This window comes from Lygodium microphyllum, chromosome 3 (genome assembly GCF_053477565.2).
Source record: "Lygodium microphyllum isolate KBCC chromosome 3, Lygodium_microphyllum_v1.1.10, whole genome shotgun sequence".
NCBI lineage: Eukaryota > Viridiplantae > Streptophyta > Polypodiopsida > Schizaeales > Lygodiaceae > Lygodium > Lygodium microphyllum.
The window spans coordinates 1542495-1563275 of NC_141137.1; the positions used below are offsets into that span (position 1 = coordinate 1542495).

A 20781-nucleotide genomic window follows, 5' to 3' on the forward strand; every position below is an offset into this window, starting at 1 on the left:
CTCTCTCTCTCTCAACATCTCATGCAGTTGAAGCTTTGACAGAAAACATCTCAATCTACATCATAATCTTCTTCTTCATCTTGCCATTCTCCATACTCCTCATGTTCTTCATCGTCGTCCTTCTTACTGCAATAATTCTCCTCTTCCTCTTCTTTATCTGCTTCATCCCGGCATTTCGTATAAGGGGTTGCCTTCCTTCTCAGCATCATGCCACCTATACTGTAGTTTTTTTTGCCTATGCCTTCATTTGTGCTCTTGATGAAGTCACCATCATTTCTCCAAATGTCGCATGAGTATTGGATTTTTTGTTGGGTGCCAAGTGAGGTGTTGTAGCTTTGTTGAAAATGTGTATGATCCATTAGAATCGGGTCCAGAGTTCTCATTTCCATGACGAGGATGGCTAGTTAGAACTCTCCTATAGCTAGAAGGTGTGCTCTGTGCAAACCTCCTGCTTGGAGTCCTAGTAGCCTTCAGAGTTGTGGCATCCTCACTCCAAATCTTAATGCCAAACACTCAAGATATATTACTATAAGAACCTATAGCTTCTCTAAAGCCATCTCCACTCAAGCAACACTCAAACTTATCAAATATTGAATCATTTCCATCAAGATCAAGCAGCTATGGAAGTAGGTGTTCATGCACTCTAAAGCTTACATCAAGTGTAGATTCCATGTTTACATCCCATAGCTTGAGAGTCATATCGTCCTTGCTTAGGATGTACCGACCACCTTTTGAGAACTTAAGATAAAAAATAGAAGCAATGATCTTTGTAAAGATAGTTCTTGCTCCTTGTTCTTCAAACAGTTTTGTGTGTCTATCACACAAAGCAGATTGCCGCATGTCTACAAGACGAACAGTGTCTTTTAACTACTCTAAGTAGTGTGCTACAATGAGATGGATGAAATTTAGCTGAGGTGATCACCTCAGTCAAACTCCTCCATCTTGGCAGGCTTTATATCCACTATGTTGAAATTCTAGTCTCACTGATCTCTAAATTCCACAAATTTATCCGCAAATCATCAGCTGAAACATAAGTTTCCCCATCACTGGTGTTGGAAATGGAGTTTTATGTGATAGTCATGAGCATGGGCATAGATTCTCCTACACCTAGCTACATGTGTCACCTCATTGTTGATAACTACCATGGGCAGATGAAGCGATGAAATCCCCTCTGCTGGAAAGACATAATCATTATATAAAAATCAATGGGCGACTAAGATGAGCTCCCATTCAATGCATGTGATGCAAATCTTATAAGAGGGCTTTCCCCTACTATAGATCCATTATCTATAGGATCTGAAGGCTCCACATTCATTTCTGTCACTTTTTTAAGCTTCTTCTCTTAGATCTTCCACAATTTGATGGTTTTGTCATTTTTTGAGAGGGAAAAAAAAACACCATTACTCATTTTGCACCAGGTTATCTTGTTGCTCTTCTTTTTCTTTCGTAATAGCTTGGGAGATTATAGCGGCATTGTCTAATATACTTTCATCAGCACCATCATGATTAGCAATATAGTTGATACACAACAAAACGTCCTTCCATGGAAGGTTTGGAATTAGTGGGGATTTGTTCGTGAACCTCATCATCAGATATAATTGTAGGAGTTAATGGAGGGATTATGAAGGTCCAATCTAGCAACGTTGACGCCTCCTTAGTCCTCCTTGAGCATGGTTCCAATCCATGAAGCTCTCGTCGTTCCATTCGACCCAAGCTCAACTGCAAGATCTTCAACACTAGCAGAAGCACTCATATGAGCTACCACACACACACACATACACGTGGTTTATTTGCGCCTGAGTACTACTTAGCGAATACAAAAAAAAAAGAATGGAACCAAGCAATCAAATTTTCAAACCCATAGTCGAAATTGAAAAGCAAATGAAAAAACACACATAACGGCAAACAAATTCCCAATGATGACTAATGAGTTCAAATTTTTGGCGAAAAACTCCGCCCTCAGGTTCGTAGTGGTGGATGTGAAGCGTCACACCAACTCAATAGCCTAGCCAAAGTTTTTTGAGTCAACAATGATTTATAGCTTGGGAAAGTCATCTAGGTTCAAGCCCTTATCTTATGAAATTGCCAAGCTCTTTACATAAATAACAAGCCAAACATCACTGCTTCCATACTTCCTTGCTCTCATTTCCCAGGAAACTCTGCCTTGAGGTCCGCAGTGGTGGATGTGCAACGCCATGACAATGCAAAAGCCTAGGCAACGTTTTTTGAGTCAACAATGACTACTAGCTTAGGAAATTTATTTAGGTTCAAACCCCTATCCAATGAAATCGTCAATTTCTTTACATAAATAACAAGTCAAACATCACTACTTCCATACTTCCTTGCTCTCATTTCCTAGTATGTAGTCATTCTCGTAAGCCTTCTTAGCAGCTCTTTATCCTTTTGAACAGGGCCCTCTCGAGCATTCTGCTTGTGTGTGTTCTTGTTCAGGTGCTTTCTTTTTCCTTTGCGATGCATTTCTTAGTGTTGTAATTCCTACCTTTAATAATTATATTCTCTATGATGTATTCTCACTAGTGTAGTGCAATTTGAAGTGTACCTCCAATAATGATAATGATAATTGTGAGTTGGATGTGATTTTATCTCCTACAAGTGAACAAATATGATTTATGAATGACTTGAAATAGTATTCCAATCTTGGTTGGGCATAGTTATGGACCCCATCACCTTGAAGAAAACTTTTGGCTTAGTCATTCTAGAGCATTGATCCAAAGGCACACACCTTTGGTTTAATTTGTACGCTTAGATCACTTAAAGACTATGCAGATGGAATGTCTATAAAAATGTCACTCTAGAATGCATTGTGATAAAGAAGCAAAAGTGATGTTTTTATTTGCAATTAATTTCCATTGCCCTTTCATTGATTTTGAGATTTGCTATGCTAACCCATAAACCAAAAGTCATTGGATAGCTACTAGCCATTGCGACTAGTTGTTCAACCATGTTTCTTAATGTTTTCTATTATTATTTCTTATGTTTTTAATAGAGCTAATGCATGACCACTCCTTTCTAAGGACTCCTAAAAGCTAATCTATAAGGGGCCTTACTAGGAGATCCCATGGTAATTACTAGTATTCTCCTCACTCTTTTTTTGTCTACATCATATCTTCAAAATTAGTCCCTTTCACCTCCAATACATGTTGTTAATACATGTAATCTTGTTACCACTATATCAATCCCGGTCCTTCCCTTTTCTTCTCCTGATGCTTGCTTCTTTGGTTATCTCCTTTTGTCCATGTTGTTGAAGAGCTTTCACCCATGAATATCCATATTTGCCACATCAAAACAAAAGGATGCACTAAAATTCTTCCCCATGATTGGACCCAAAAGCACCTATATTGCAAGATCCTAATTCATGCAATGTACACTACAAGGGAATGGGGCAATAGCGACGGCCATTTGCGATGCAAAAAAGCAAATAGCGATGCTAATAGAGACACTAATAGCGATGCCGGTCCGAGGAAAAAGTTTCAAAAACTAGAGCATAATATTTTCCGAGAAAATATTTGTGAGAAAGAATGAAAGAGAGAGCAAGAGTGCTTAAAGCTTTGAGAGGGAGAGAGAGAGAGGAAGAGGCAGAGAGAAAGAGAGAGAGGGAGCTCATCACCATCGTCATCACCGCCGCTGCTATACATGAAGAAGAAAGAGAAGTGTGCAAGGGAGAAGGGAGGGAAGGTGCAAAGAGAAGGTACAAAGGGTTTCATCTTCATGTCTTTAAGGTAGGTACATTGACTCTTCTTGCTTTATTTTTGTATTCTCTTGTTTTCTTTTTTTGTTTTTCTTTGTAAAGAGATACATGGAAAGAGAGGGAGGGAGGAAGGGACGGAGAAGAATGAAGGGAGAGGAAGAGAGAAATAGGGAGAGAAAGGAAACAAATAGAAAGAGGAAGAGAGAAATGAGAGATGAAGGTAGAGAGAGGGGAGGATGAGTGAGAGAAACACTGAGAGAGAGAGGGGAGAGAAACAAAGAGAAATGAAACAAAGAAAGGGAAATAGAGAGAGAAAGAGAGGGGAAGAGAAATAGAGAGAGGGAGAGGGAAGGAAGAGAGGAGGAGGAGGTAGAAAAGAAGGGTGAGGTAAAGAGAGGAAGGAGAGTGAAAAGAAGAGAGAGAGAGGGAGAAAGAGAGATAGAGAGAAAAAATAGAGAGCGAGAGAGAGGGAGAGAGAAATAGGAAAACAATGAGAGAATGAGAGAAAAGGTTAAGAAAGAAAAGTAAAGGGAGAGGGGGGAGAGAGAGATAAAGAGAGGTGGGGTGACATTTCTTTCAATATATTTGTTTCTTAAGGTTTTTATTTTATATCTTTGATTGTCTTTGCAATGAGATGAGTTGAGTGAGAGTGGGGATGGAAGGAGGGAGAGAAATAGAGAGAATAATGGAGGGAAAGAAAGAGAGAGATGGAGAGAAATAAAAAATGGGAGAGAGAGGGGCTTCATAAAAAAGTGTCAAAACCCGAGTATGGCATTTTAAAGGTTTGTAAACAAGCGAGAGAGAGAGAGAGAGAGAGAGAGAGAGAGAGAGAGAGAGAGAGGCCACCGCCACTGCCGCCATCCAGAAGAGGGAGGAGACAAGTGTAAAGGAAAAGGAAGGAACTCCCGAAGGAGAAAAATAATGAGAGAAGTACGAAGGGATTCCTCTTCAAGCTTTGAGCTAAGTGCATTATCTCTTCTCTCTTTGTTTTTCTCTTTTCTTTACTTCTCTATTTCATTTTGTTAATGAAGAGTGTATAGAGAGACGAAGTGAGAGAGATCAACGTGCGAAAGGGAGATTGAGAGAGAGAGAGAGAGATCGCTTCCACCACCAAACCACCACAAAAAGAGAGGGGACAACTACAAAGAAGAAGAAGAGAACCCATGAAGGAGAAGAAGAAGAAGGAGAGAAGCGTGAAATGATTCTTTTTCAAGCTTTGAGATAGGTGCATTATCTCTTCTCTCTTTGTTTTTCTCTTTTCTTTACTTCTCTCTTTCTTTTTGTTGATGAAGAGTGTATAGAGAGAAGAAGTGAGAGAGATCAATGTGTGCAAGGGAGTGAGAAAGAGAGAGAGAGAGAGAGAGAGAGAGAGAGAGGTCACTGCCACCGCCAATCCACCACAAAAAAATAGGGGACAATTGCAAAGAAGAAGGAGGGAACCCGTGAAGGAGAAGAAGAAAAACGAGAAGCGCAAAAGGATTCTTCTTCAAGCTTTGACGTAAGTGCATTCTCTCTTCTCTCTTTGTTTTTCTCTTTTCTTTACTTCTCTCTTTCTTTTTGTTGATGAAGAGATGTATAGAGAGAAGAAGGAAGACAGATCAACACAAGGGAGATTGAGAGAGAGAGAGGCTGCCACTACCACTACCATTACCACCGCATCCACTAAAAGAGAGGAAAAAACTACAAAGGAGAAGGAGGGAACCCCCAACCTCTGTCTCTTCTCCATCTTGCCTTCCTTGAGCTTGCATGGCAGGCACCAAGCAAGCATGTCCCTGTTTCTCGGCCATGGAAAGGCCTCATGCCAAAGCCCACCACCTAGAGTACAAGGTGGAGCCTCCTCTATTGCAGCAATAGGTGCTCCCCATAGAGCACAACAACCACCAAACAAGAAGGGGAGATGAAAACTGGGCACTATCACCCTTCCAGAGATAAGGAGAATGCAGTGCGGATACGAGCTTCTCATCTCGAAAATATCTTTTCATAAGGACGTTGTTCAGGAAGTCATGCAAGACTTGGAGCTGAAAGGGATTGAAAGATTTTGGGAACGACTGTAGGACGACCCACTAGTAGGAAGGTAGACTGCTATAACTATGACAACAGAAAGAAGAGCCTACATGATGTACTACATGTACCTTCTATTACCAAGAATCTATTGTCGATTGGACAGATGGCAGAATAAAATTTTCAAGAATCTACTGTCAGTTGGATAGATGCTTTCAACTGATACACATGGTTGTACATTCGGAAGTACAATGATGAGGTACTCGATGTCTTTAAGAAAATGGGTTTATAAAGAGAAATGCAAGTCAGATGGTTCATTGGAAATGTATAAAGCCCGGCTCCTTGCAAAAGGGATATGCACAACAGTATGGCCTAGATTATGAGAAGACTTTCAGCTCGGTTGCCAAGATGGAAATGGTGAGAATAGTCATTGCATTAGCGGCTTCTAAGGGCTGAAAATTATGACAGATGGATGTCAAAAATGCATTCCTGAATGGTGACTTGCTTGAAGAGGTATATATGGAGTAGTGTGAGGGTTAGCTACACAACCTGAGTTGTATATGGATGCTGGCTAGCAACCTCGTCTATCATGCTAGATCAAAACACATAGAGATTCATTACAATTTCATAAGAGAAATGGTACTTGCAGGACAAATTGATCTATTTCATGTGAAGAAGGAAGACCAGGTAGCATATATCTTTACCAAATCACTTGGTAAAGAGAAATTCGTTCGTTTCAGGGATCTACTTGGAGTATAGCAACTAGTCTGAGCTCAAGAAATGGAGTTTGAGAAGGGGGAGGATGAGCTTGATTCTTTTGATCTTAAAACACCTCCATCCATTGAGATTGAGGGTGAAGATAAGAAAGAACAGATAGAAGATGACTTAAACGTAGGTAAAAACAAGAAGGAAGAAGTAGAGCTTAGAGACACTACAACTCCCTATATAAGTGTTTCTGGCTCCAACACCATGGTATAACTCTTAAAAATGTCCAAATGCTCTCCTAAAAAGACTTGAACAAGTTTGGAATAAGCTATGGGACTTATTCATACCTCAGGGTCTCGACTATAATGAAAGCTTGAAGTGAAGCTCTTCTTCTTGGGCCTAACAAGTGATATAAAAGCTCCTTGAGTAATACTTTTTTGAATTGATTATATCTAGCTTTTACAATCACAATCTATTTTTCTTCTCGGGCCTAAGCAAGTGATGAAAATGCTCCTTGCAAAATACATTTTTGAATTAATTATATCTAGCTTTTGCAATCAAAGGATTTAGTTTTTTTTATAAAATCTGATACACAATTTTTAGACATTAGGTGTAGGTGACATTGGCAAATGAATTATGCAAGAATATTTAGTGCATGTAGCCAGAAGGCCACCAAATTTTTTTTACCTTTATAACCATCACTATTTGCATCGGAAATTTACTGTGCAACCATTGCTATAAGCGTCACTATTAGCGTCGCTAACCCAATTAGTGACGCTAATTAGCAACGCTAATAGCGATGTATCGATCATGTTGCTAATAGCGACAGGAATAGCGATGACGGGGGTAATTTTTTCCATGAATAATTCCGTTGCTTTAAACGTCGCTATTGGGTCTATATGTTGTAGTGGTACAAATTTAGACTTTGGATGTTTTCAAGAAGTCCTTATAAACTAAATCCTGCTCTTTTTTATCATAGACCTATTCTCCCAATTCTCTCCATTTTTTGTGGATTATTGAGTAATTATTTGCCTACTCTTGATGATCAAAACCTCAATGGCAAGTAGTCTAGCCCAAGCTTCCATTCTATAATCGTCAAGAGTTTGTTTTTTTCTTAATGCCTTCACAGCCACTAACTCACATTGGTCTTGCACTCTCTCATATGGTATATGGATTTCCACTTTCGAGGGTATCATCTTGCTCATGGGTTTTCCAAGCCCATTAACTTGATGATACCATTTCTTATAGATTAGATTGAAAGTCACTCTTCTTGTTGAACTTTAGGTGTAGGTTTGATATAGCATATCTTAGGCAATAAGCCCAACTAATGCTTTAAGTGGAAGAGAATTTGGAAATTCATGATTTGGACTTTACTTAGGACTACATTGGATGAGCATCTTTACATGGAACCGCTCTAGATTCCATGGGGGAGAGCACATACGCAATGAATAGGTTATCGTGACTATTCCTACAATGTTTGAAAAAGGATATCGTTGTTTTTTATGATTGATCAAACAACGTCGTAAATGATTTTGCATTAATTTGATTTTTGGAATGTGATTTGGATGATTATTCCAAGTGCTTGTGTTTGATGGTAAATGCATGGCAGAGATTTGTGATGACAAGTTTCCATGGGAATAAAGGAATGTTTCCATGGAAAATGATATTAGGACTGATTTCATTGATTGTGGTTGATTCTTAATTGGATTAATTAAGGAAGGATATTTTGCATGGGTGAATCATCTCGAAGGTCACGCCGTGTTTTTTCAATCCAAGAGGGCACTGCTTGATTCACGGGCTGAAGGTCGAGTGGTGAAAAGGCCAACCACGGAAGTTGTGTCCCATTCCTAGGTCCCCTGGGTTTAGTGGTGCTCTAACATCCCTTGCCTATTCCAGAGGGAGTTATAGACGGCCATAAGCCCAACGTCTACGGCATTGGAAGATCCTACTCTAGATAATGGATGAAAATTACGGTGCCATGTGATTTTGACCGGGTACTTATGTTGGACAGAAGGGATACATAATTTCTCTTGTATGGGCAAGAGACAAAGATTAACTGGAAAATCAGTTAAGGAACTTGGTTATCAAAAGGATTGCTTGCTCTGTTTTCATGTGAGTGCTATAAATTACGCGAATGAACCATGTTCCCTAAAAGACTTAATTAAGGAGGTTGATTTTAAATATCACACATAATTGTGGTAGGACCTAATTAAAAAACTAAATTTATCAAGGGAAGTGAGACGACGGAACCCCTGACGGGTCTGTCCTACGGTAGGGTGGTCTTAGAGAACAGGGAGGCTTCTCACAAGGTTTTTTCAACTTCCGACCTTTAGATATTGGTAAGCTAGGACCCGATTCATGTCGTTTTAGGGGACTAGAATGAGACTATGCCCTATGACCGAGAGGTTGAGTACCACATCCCTCTTATTTCCTATTCTCTTTGAACCAAGTGCGGCATGAGTCTACTTTGGCTTGGGTATCTCTACATAAAGTATGATGTTCAAGACCCGATGCTAGAATGCTATCAAGAGACCTTGACCACAAGGAACATGGATTTCAAGACAATCCTAGTGGATTTGTCGAAAACGTTCTCTTGCAAGGCAGACTCTGGAAATCCTATGCAACAACCCCCAAAACATTCCATGGGAGTGGGGGGCAAGGACTTTTAGATTTGTTTCTTGATGGACTGCTTAAACGTGCTAGGACAGTCAATAGACAGGCACGTTACAGTTGATATCGGAGCAAAACTTTGTAATGGTGCGTGATTCATTAATGTATGGTTTATAGATATATCCTAAACATAATAACCTAAATCGTATGGCTTGATTGTTAGGCACCTTTTGCACCCACGAGGCCGCTGTCACTTGGCCTTAGTGGAAAGATGTTGTACACATATGATATGATACCTTCTACCAACCTACTAAACTTTGAGAATGAATGAATTTTTCAAGCTCAAGCAGCTCGAATTAACCTTGGAATCTTACTATTCAAAGTTTGTAACCCTACTAAAATATGCACAGCCTATGGATATTGCGCAACAAGTATCCAAGTTTTGCCATGGCTTGAACACTCCTCTGAACCATTTTTTAGAAGCAATGCCTCCAATGGACTAGCGAGATGCATTACTTCAAGAAAAGCCAATCGTCCAAGAACTTTATTTAGGAAATTGTGACAAAGATGATTCCCGAGATCAAGGCAATATATGCCACACGTGCAATGAGATAGCGCACATCCGTCAGAGATGTCCCTACCATCAATGCTTCCATTTCAAGAAGCTAGGGCACATCCAAGTAGACTACCCTGACTTAAGTCTGAAATACATTGAACCCCCAAGGAAATGAAGCTACACAGGTGTAGTCGCCCAATATCTAGAGGAATCTGATAAAGACGAAGACCTAGAACCCACTACACCTTTTCAAGATGATTAGCAATCCTAGAAACTTTATCGACATGTAATACAACTTTTTTTGGGAATAAATCCTAGTCTTATATCTATGATTAATTGCAATAATATGAGTTGCACTACTTGAGTCATTACGAGTAGCGTAACAAATAGATAGTTGGTCCTAACCCACAGACCCTAAGCACCATTAATGCTTGTCTTCCCTAGTTCTTCTGAAATGAGAACATCTCAAGTTCTCTAAGAGGGAGAGGATGTGACATTCTCCATTGTAGCCCATAACATGTCTCTCTTTTTTTATTTAGTTAATTTTTTAAATAAAATTCTCCCACCCTGTCGTCATCGACAGGTGGCAGGGGAGAAAGAGGAGGATGACCTGGCGAAAGGGGAATATGACGGGGAAAGAAGGAAGACAACGATGAAGACACGTCAAGGAGGGGAAAGGAAGAAGACAATCGCGTAGATCTTGATGACGCTGATGAGGAAGAGGATGATGATGATTACAATGCAGAAGAGGAAGAAATGATCACGTGACAAGGGGATGACCACCGGCCTATCACCCCCCTAACTCCCTCGACAAACTGTGGCCCAAAATGGGCTCTCCATCTCCATGCTATGCAAAGTGGTGGGCGGGGGAGACCACTCGATGTCCTCTCCACGTTTCCCCCCCACCCCCAATCGCAATAAAGTAGGAGAGCCTCAATTTGCTACTACACTGGCAGTGTGTGTGTGTGAGAGAGAGAGAGAGAGAGAGAGAGAGGAAGAGAAAGAGAGAGGGAGAAGAAGAAGAAGAAGAAGAAGAGGGAGAGAAAGGGAGAGGTGAGAAGAGAGGGAGACAAAGAAGAAGAAGAAGAAGAAGAAGAAGAAGAAGAGAGAGAGAGAGAGAGAGAGAGAGAGAGAGAGAGGGAGAGGGGGAGAGATACCTTGAGAAGGATCTTGTTCTCTTCCCCTCCTTAGAGGATGTCACAACGCATCCTTTCTTCTCCCGTTGCCCAAGACCTCATACCCTGTTTCCGTGAGATTACCCTTCAATCACAAGCTCGTTTCACTCCCGAATTGGCCCTTGCTAATCAAGTACAATGAACGAAAACCTTGTGCGAAGCCCATTGAAAAGAGAAGAAGATCCGGGATGGCACCCAAGCAGGAATTGTCACACACATATGGCAATCCCTCAATGCGCAACGAAGCCTCAAGTAAGGACATCACTACCAATCCAACTACGATACCAACCGTAAGTAATGTATTTTCAAATTAATAGATACTAGCTTTGATTCTCGCATGAGTATCATTAGACCGTATTATGCCACACCAGAATAGGACATTGAAAAGGATAAACTGCATCGCAAGTATTCAAAGGTTTGAGTTCTCAAAATATGTGTATCGAGAGAAGTTAATTCTATTTAGATGCTATGCGATGAATTCATAAACAATATATAAGGCTTCATGCATTGTTGACTTCCCGTGCTTGTAATAGTAGGTGCGCTTTCCTCACTTTTAAGGTATATGTTGCAACTTGCATGCTTGAAGGACTGCATGGCAAGTAGCTTAGTCTAGAAGAGAATCGTTTTTAAAGCTCTATACCTTTGTCCAAGCTCTCACTAATAGCTCATGTTTGATAGATTGAGAATATTGATGTTGTGCGTAGTTAACACAAGCAACGGTCATAAGGATTAAAAACTAAGATGTCTTAAGATCCATATGAGAGCTACTATGTTTATCAATCCTATTCACGGTTGGGCTAGATGCAAACAACAACTCCAAGGAAAATGATGAGCTCAAAGATTGGGAACCCTAAGTTCAAGGAAAGACCGATGCTTTTGTACTCTTGTTGGGAATAAGGTTGGGTTATCGATCAACGTAAGTGACTACCAAGAATTCTATCTTGTACAGTGTTTGAAACCCTAACATATGCCTTAGTCAAAAGAAGAGTATGTTAAGTAAATTTTACATGGGACTGCTATGGATTCCATAGGGGAGAGAAAATATGTGATGGATAGGTTATCGTGATTATTCCTGCAATGTTTGAAAAAGGATACCATTGTTTTTTATGATTGATCAAACAACGTCCTAAAAGCTTTTGCATTAAATTGATTGTTGAGATGTGATTTGGATGATTATTCCAAGTGCTTGTGTTTGATGGTAAATGTATGGCAGAGGTCTGTGATGACAAATTTCCATGGGGATAAATGAATTTTTTATTAGAAAATGATATTAGGACTAATTGCCTTGATTGTGCTTGATTCTTAATTGGATAAATTAAGGATATTTTGCATGGTTGGATCATCTCTAAGGTCACATTGCATTTCAATGCAAGAGGACACTAAATTCACGGGCCATGGGATGCATTCATAAACAATATATAAGACTTCACACATTTATCGAGAGAATTTAATTGTATTTAGATGCTATGGGATGCATTCATAAACAATATATAGGACCTCACGCATTGTGGACTTTCCATCCTTGCAATAGTAGGTGTGCTTTCCTCACTTTGAAGGTATATGTTGCAACTTGCATACTTGAAGGATTGCATGGCAAGCACTTGAGTCTAGAAGAGAATCATTTTCGAAGTCCAAGCTCTCACTAATAGCTCATGTTTGATAGATTGAGAATCTTGATGTTGTGCGTAGTTAACACAAACAACGATCATAAGGATTAAAAACTGAGATGTCTTCAGATCCATCCGATAGCTACTATGTTTATCAATCCTATTCTCGGGGTTGGGGTAGATGCAAACAAAAAATCCAAGGAAAATGAAGAGCTCAAGGATTAGGAAACCCTGCGTCAATGGAAAGACCGATGCTTTTGTACTTGTTGGGAAGAAGGCTGGGTTATCGATCAACGTAAGTGACTATTAGGACTTATGTCTTGTACAATGTTTGAAACCTTAACATATGCCTTAGTCGAAAGAAGAGTGTGTTAAGTAAATTTTACATGAAACCATTGCTGATTCCAAGGGGGAGAGCAAATACGCGATGGAAAGGTTATTGTGACTATTCCTACAATGTTTGGAAAATGATACCATTGTTTTTTATGATTGATCAAATAACATCCTAAATGCTTTTGCATTAGACTGATTGTTGGGATGAGATTTGGATGATTATTCCATGTTCTTGTTTTTTATGGTAAATGCATGGCAGAGGTGTGTGATGACAAGTTTTCATGGGGATAAAGGAATGTTTCCTTGAAAAATGATATTAGGGATAATTGCCTTGATTTTGCTTGATTATTAATTGTATTAATTAAGGATAAATATTTTGTGTAGCTGGATCATCTCTAAGGTAAAGCCGTGTTTCAATCAAACAGGGCACTGCTCTATTCACGGGCTGAAGGTCGAGTGGTGAAAAGGCCAACCATGAAAGTTGTGTCTCACTCCTAGGTCGCTTGGGGTCAATGGAGGTTTGGATACCCCCTACCTAGTTTGGAACACAGTTGTAGACTATTATGAGCCAAATGTGTAGGGCGTTGGAAGATCCTATTATAGATAATGGATTGAAATTATGGTGCCATGTGATTTGGACTGGGTACTTCTGTTGAATAGAAGGGATACATAATTTCTCCTGTATGGGCAAGAGACAAAGATTAGCTGGAAAATAAGTTAAGGAACTTGGTTGTCAAAAGGATTGCTTGCTTTGTTTTCGTGTCAGTGCTGTAAATTACGCGAACAAACCATGTTCCCTAAAAGCTCAAGGAAGTGGAAGAAGTAGCTATTGAAGACTCAAGAGAAGATTGGAGTGAAGTGATAGTGATGAGCTATGAAGAGCCACTATAGTGGCTCTTGTGACCTTTTATATCAGGCACACCTCTTGGGAGAGGCATCCACGAACAAAGAAGGGTTATTATGAGGGATTATTAAGTATTATAGTGAGGAGATGATGTACTATTGATTGATTGAGAGAGAGAGAGAGAGAGAGAGAGAGAGAGAGAGAGAAAGAGAGAGAGTTAAAGATAGCCAATTCTGAGAAAACCCAATACCTTGAAGAAATAAAAACACAATAACTTGAAGAAATAAAAAATATTGATTATTTATATAGAAAAAATAAAAATATATAGTATGTATCTCGATAACATGGTCACACTTACATCACTCAATCTATACTTAATCTGTATACTTAGGAGTGTAAGGAGCATCTTTAAGCAAGATATCCACCACTCATCATATAATGATATTGACACCTCCTCTCTCAATCGATTAGATAACTCAATATCCATGGAATGAAATGCATTGATTATTACATCAATCTCAAGCTCCAAGTTCTAAGGAAGGTTTGGAAAATCCCCAATATCTTTTCCAATCAAGGACACACTAGAAGATGTGCCCACTAGTGGGTTTATCAGATTGGGTGATCCTTCCATTGTACACCAACAAACTCTTCTTATCAACCGCAATAGATGCATTACTTGGGATAGACAGACTCTCTGTGGAAATTTTTAATATACATTTAATATTATTGAAAATTCTTTTAATCCAAGACCACTTGATCAATGATTTTTTGGTTGAAATGTGATGAAGTCTTGCACATGGTCTATAGCGATGTTTTTATTTCAAGCTTGCCTAAGTGCATGGACATGGGACACATTGATTGAGATATGTCTCTCGATTTTCAGTATCTTGGTCCTCATCATTCTCCATTTTTTCTATGTAATGTGCAATACATTTCTCTCCCTCAATTCATCACTCCCTTTCTTCCTCTCTCTCTCCCTCCCTCCTCTATTTCTCTTTAGTTCTCTTTTTGCCCCTCCCTGTCTCTCCATCTCTATCCCTCTCCCTCTCCCTCCCTCTCTCTCTCTCTCTCTCTCTCTCTCTCTCTCTCTCTCTCTCTCTCTCTCTCTCTCTCTCTCTCTCTCTCTCTCTCTCTCGCTCTTCCCTTCTCTCTATTTCACTCTCCCTATAGCAATGTCACTATCTCTCTCCTATCTCCTCTTACCTCTCCCTCTCTCTCTAGCTTTATGCATTTCCCTCTTCCTTTCCCTCTCTCTAACTCTCTCTCTCTCTCTCCATTATTCTCTCTACCTTCCTTCCTCTCTATCATTATTTCTCTCTCTAGCTCTATCTCCCCCCCTTGCTTTATTTATCTATTCCTCTCTCTCTTTCTCTCTCATTCTCTCTCTACCTTTATCTCTCCCTCCCTCTCTTTATTTCTATCCCTTTCCCTCTCTCTTTCTATTCGTATCCCTTCCTCCATCTCTCTCTCTATATATATATATCGTCACACACACACACAGACACACAGAGAGAAATCTCTTCCCCTTCTCTCCATTTTACTTTCCCTCCCTCTCTCTCAATCTCTATCCCTCCCTCCTTTCTTTCTATCCTCTCCCTATCTCTCTATCTTTATCCATATCTTTATATCTATCCCTTTCCCTTTTCCTCTCCCTCCCTCCCTCCCTCTTGCCCTCCCTCTGTGTGTGTGTGTGTGTCTCTCTCTCTCTCTCTCTCTCTCCATATTAATTTTATCCCTTCCTCCCTCTGTCTATTTTTCCCTCTCTATTTCTATTATTTATCTCCCTCTTCTCTCTCTTTATTGCTCTCTTCCCCCCTCTCTTTCTCCCTCCATCTTTTATTTTTTCCTCTCTCTCTCTCTCCTCTTCCTCCTCCTAGCCCCTCTCTCTTTACTGCTCTCTCCCTCCCTCCCCCTCCCTCACTTTATTTTCTTCTCTCCCTCTCCTTTTATTTCTCTCTCTCTCTCTCTCTCTCTCTCTCTCTCTCTCTCTCTCTCTCTCTCTCTCTCTCTCTCTCTCTCTCTCTCTCTCTCTCTCTACATATATATATATATATATGCATATTTATCTCTCTCTTCCTCTCTCTATTTTCCATCCTTTTCTTGTATTTCTCCATCCCTCATCTTTATCTCTGTCCCTCCTTTTCTTGCTCTTTTTTACTGTTATCAATCTATTTTCTTTATTTCTCTCCCTCCTTCTCCCTCCTTCTCCTTCATGCCCATATCATCCTTCACAGGATGGAGGTAGCAATGGTGGTCTATGTGTGTGTGTCTGAGTGTGTGTGTATGTATGTATATATATATATATCTCTCTCTCTCTCTTTGAGTTCTCTCCCTCTCTTTTTCTCTCTTGTTATCTCACGCTTGATACAACAAAAAAATGCAGCACTTAGCCTTTCATGCTTTTTCTTTCAACAATATGCTATCACTATTTGTGTTAGAAAGTATCTCTATATGCTTCACAAAGCATTGTTATGCTATGTATAGTGATGCAAATAGAGATGCCGATAGCAATGCTTTTCGTGGCACCAGTAAATGTAATTAGAAATTACCATTGCTATGCTTCCAATTCCTTGCAGTGTATCTTTTCCCACTTCTTTGCAACCTATTGAAAGGTTTTATACCCTTGAAAATAAAGGATGAGTTTGTTATCAATGACTCCAAGAATGGATATGGGAAAGTACTACTTTGTTACAAAATCCCAATTCACCACATCATGTTCAAGAATCTCATATAGCCCATCGTAGCAATGTGAAAAATTATTATGTAAGCCATTCTTTAGTGTGGCATATCTTAACTTAACACTAGTCTTGTAGCAAAGAAATCACTTTTGTGGCAATTCAGACATTCTATTACAAAATTAATTTCTCATTAACAAGAAATATTGAGAAGAAATTATTTTAGGAAAATGTGACCAATAGAAGATAGTAGTTGAAAAAAAATAGAAGAATAAGCTATGGAGCATATATTTTTATATCAACCTTTGAGATCATATTTACAAAAAATAAAAAATGTTTAATGTTTCTACTCAAAACCATCTCAATTTGTTTTAATCAAGCTAAAAATTTCATAAAGAATACTTTGATATATATAGTATGGATTCTCATTAAGAGATTTGCAAATAGATAGAAACTATAACTTTTTAAAGAGCTCCAAATAGTTTGGCTAAGTGCCTCTTGACAATTTTTAATAAACTTTTAAAAATATAATTTTGATAGAAATTAAATTTCCACATGAAACCTGTGCCAAATATTTTATTTTACTATTTGACAAAATTGGTAAAGTGTTATGCGATTTTGGTATCATATGCACATGTTATTTCAAATGTAGTGAGAGAGGACTTGAGTACTAAAGTGACTTATGGAAAATTACAAGACTAGTGTTAAGTACTGCTAGGAGTGTTAACTCAACTTCTTGAAACTCCATAGAACTCCTTCTTTCATTAGCATAAATTTTTGTTTTCTCTTGAGATTTCTTAAGATTTATATTTCGTTATTGAAGTAGGTATTGCATTCTTTCTAATTCTGCCATTCCGTGAGGGTTGATTTTCTCATTACCATAAATGTAGAAAGGGGCACTTTGTAACCAAAAAAAACTTGAAAATAGAAAACCCCAATACTTGCATGTGTAGTGTTATTAGTAAGCAAACTCAACCAAAGAAAGCTAAGCATCCTATGCATGCTACATATCATGACAAGAGCACCTAAGGTAGGTCTCAAGCCATTTATTAACCAACTCCATTCATGCATCATTTTGAGTATGATATGGTATGGACATAGCCAATTTAGTTTCCATATAAGTAAAAACTTCTTGCAAAAGTCACTGATAAACTTAAATTCTTGATCATGGATGATGACTTGAGGTAACCCATGAAATTTTAATCCCACTCTATAAATTGGCTTGCTCTTTGAGATGTTGAAATTTGAGTCTATTGAATTCCTTTAAAAGATTAAGGTAATCCAATATAAGAGCTAAAGTAATCAATTCCTTCAATTGATTAAAGGTATATATAGCAATGATATTCCAAAAGAAAGCTTATTTTTTAAAGCATGTTGGTCAAAGATTGCAATAATCATATAGTGCCTATAAATCTCTAGTACAAATAGGATAAACCTAGAAATTCGCAAAGGGGATTGATATTGGTAAGTGCTGGCCAATATTTTTTACATTGCACTTTCTTGAGGTTAGTGTTTATGGAGCATTTTCCAATCCAAACAGGATAACAAGAAATTGATAAAGCCCCAAGCTATTAGTTAAAAAAAGTAGCCTTTATCTCATCATACCTCACAGGGATTAGCCCCTTGATGCGCTACTCAACATATAAAACAAACGAATACACTCCACTCTTCATTTTAAAAGTTTTCCAGGAGATATACCACGTTTCCTCACCAAATAATCCCCCAAGAACCAACGTCTATCCTACAGCTTAGGATGCCTTACCACACTCAACGTGGGTCATTGTCATTGAAAATAGGTGCTATGCATCCAGGTTTTATATTCCGATACCATGATCGTCATGCACATGTAAAGTGAATTATTTTTAAAGCACTCAAACATCATTTTAAAATCAGCAACGTGCTGGTGCACAAACAAGCTTTATAATACATTATTCACTAACCCATTACAGTGGTGAAAGGATAGCACTGAGACAACTCGTGCTACTATCCACTTAGTTAACATAACACGAAACTCTATGACATGATGTGCATCAGAAAATCAACACCAATCAGCACGCAAATCACACCATTCAAACATCCCAACCCCCTACATTTAGATATTGCTTCGTTGCATAGGTGTAGAGGTTCATTTTATGGTTTTTTTATGTATAGAAAGCGATAAATCACCAACTTTTACAAGGAGATAGGGCAAACTAAGGCCGAACCTCATGCTTTTCCACTACCATACATCCACAAAAAATTATTATATTTTTTCTTATTTTTTCAAGTCGTATTTCTATTTTTTCCACTCATTTTCTCCATTTTCTTGATTTATTTGGCAATAAAATATACTATTTTCTATTTTTTCTTATCTCACTCACTTCAACATGTTACCAATCAATTTATCTTCCATATTTTTCCCATGGAAACATATTTCCCCCACCCGAAACGGAAAAAACTAGCATTTTACCACTTAAAATCCGCTTTTCAAGCTTACAGGAATTAAATAAAGGATGTAAATCATTGCAAAATCAAAATTTTCTGATATACAGCAATTAATCATAATGAAAAAAACACTCACACAAATTTTCATCCAATAAGAACATAATTATCATCATAAACTATAAAAAATCCTTCATTTTCCTTCATAAAAATACTCATACCGTGTTTTTCGTAACCTGAGACGCCTTGAATGCATGCATAACCAGCAGACGGAGCCTCCATAGCTCTCAATCCAATGATGCACTGCATTCTTTATCATCTTCATCAATCTTCATCACCACTTTCCGCATTTTTCCACCCGGATTCCTTCTTCAAGAGAGAATACAACAGCCCATAGAGAAGAGAGAGAGGGAGGAGAGAGAAAGACTAGAATCAAATTTCTTCATTCCCACAGCCATTGCTCGCACGAAAGGTGGCGATATCATCAGCAAGGAAGGAGAAGTTGCCCCCCATTGTTAGTTGGATAGGTTGTTTACAACCTGCAATCATCATCATGATGGAATCAAGCGCAAAATTCGGCGCATCTCTGCATCATGTCACCTTTTTCATCCTCACGTTTTTTTCCATCTTGGTACATAAATTTTTTTGGGGGGGGTCAAAGGCTCCAAAAGGCACACCCAATTTTGGTCACAAACTTGTCTACCTCTTTGCATCTTGACCCTTTTGTGGCCATTTCTCCGTCCTGGCTCCGATTCGAGCCCTGAAAAACCCTCGGTGTCCGGCTTGAAATCCCGCATTGACTGGCAACTCCTAACATCCTCCACGGTAGTTTGAAAATTTATAAAAAATCCACAAGTGTCACTCGGGCACCTTTTAAAAGCCGTCTTTCACTTGGTGCTTAAAATCGTCCTAGCTGCAACTGCCGCCTTCGATGTTAAATATTTTTTCCCTTTATTTCTGATTTTTTGGCAAAATTTAGGCACATCTTGGGCTCAAAACTCCGCTTCACCAACAACTCATCCTGCATTGACTGGCAACTCCTAACATCCCGCACGGCAGTCTAAAAAAATATCAAAAATCCACAAGTGTCGCTCGGGCACCTTTTAAAAGCCATCTTTCACTTGGTGCTTAGAATGGTCCTAGCTGCAACTGCGGCCTTCGATGTTAAATATTTTTTCCCTAAATTCTAGATTTTTTGGCAAATTTTAGGTACATCCCGGGCTCAAAAATATGCTCTCATTGGTGACCACATGATAGGGCGACTCAGCCCGTTGACTCCCACAACAGATCTGCACAAAACAACCAAAGGAAGCATCAAGCTGATACAAAATAGATACATATTAAAACATAGCACAATACTCACCCTATCCCCTTACAAAACCAAGGCATGAAATCCACAAGGAGTAGGTCTAGCATAATCTGATAGAAGGTCCGAAGCTAGTCACTAACCAACTGCTCCAACACGGCCAAACTAAAAAGAACTATCAAAGAAGTCGCCCTAAGTGGTGGTCTGAACTGCCTACCTAACTAAGGACAACACAACCAGGAGCTTCTACTAGGTGAGGACTCCTATAGCTTGATCAAGAAGTATTTTCTTTTAACACATTTCTTCTTTTACGGTTTTTATTTTTCCATACTCGGGCATGTTAAAAGGAGTGAGCTGTGCGTAGTGACCCAAGGAGAACAGGGAATCGGCCTCAGGTCTTGTCTCGGTACCCAAGAACCTACCAAGCCCTCACAAGGCGACACTTAATCCTTTTTTTACGCTCACTTTTATTTTTGCTCCAACCGTCCTTACTTTCTTCTTTTCCAGCAAGACGCCACCCCTAACAAGACAAGGCATCGGCCCCGAGTTTGTGACTCGTCCCCAGGAACCTACCAAGCCTCCGCAAGTCGATGATCAACTACTTATAAGTTTTCATTTCTTTGCTTTTCTATTTTGATAGGGGTTAGAACCCCTTTTTACACACCTTTGTATATATTTATTTCCTTTAAGATATTTAGGGTTTCTTTCTCTCTACCATCATCATTTTTGTTTCCTCCCGGAAGGCTTCTCTAACTGCCTCACAACTAACAAGAACTCCTAGAACGGCCGCCTAGCAGGTTAGCAGTGCAGGGTCACTAGGACTACCTTCTAAAACATGT

The 20781-nt window shown here is 39.1% G+C and overlaps 1 pseudogene; it reads right to left on the bottom strand.

Moving 5' to 3' along the window:
• Positions 1-270: 270 nt before the first annotated feature.
• LOC148037999 (serine/threonine protein phosphatase 2A 55 kDa regulatory subunit B beta isoform pseudogene) overlaps positions 271-20781 on the bottom strand; it is a 58692-nt pseudogene continuing 38181 nt past the window's right edge.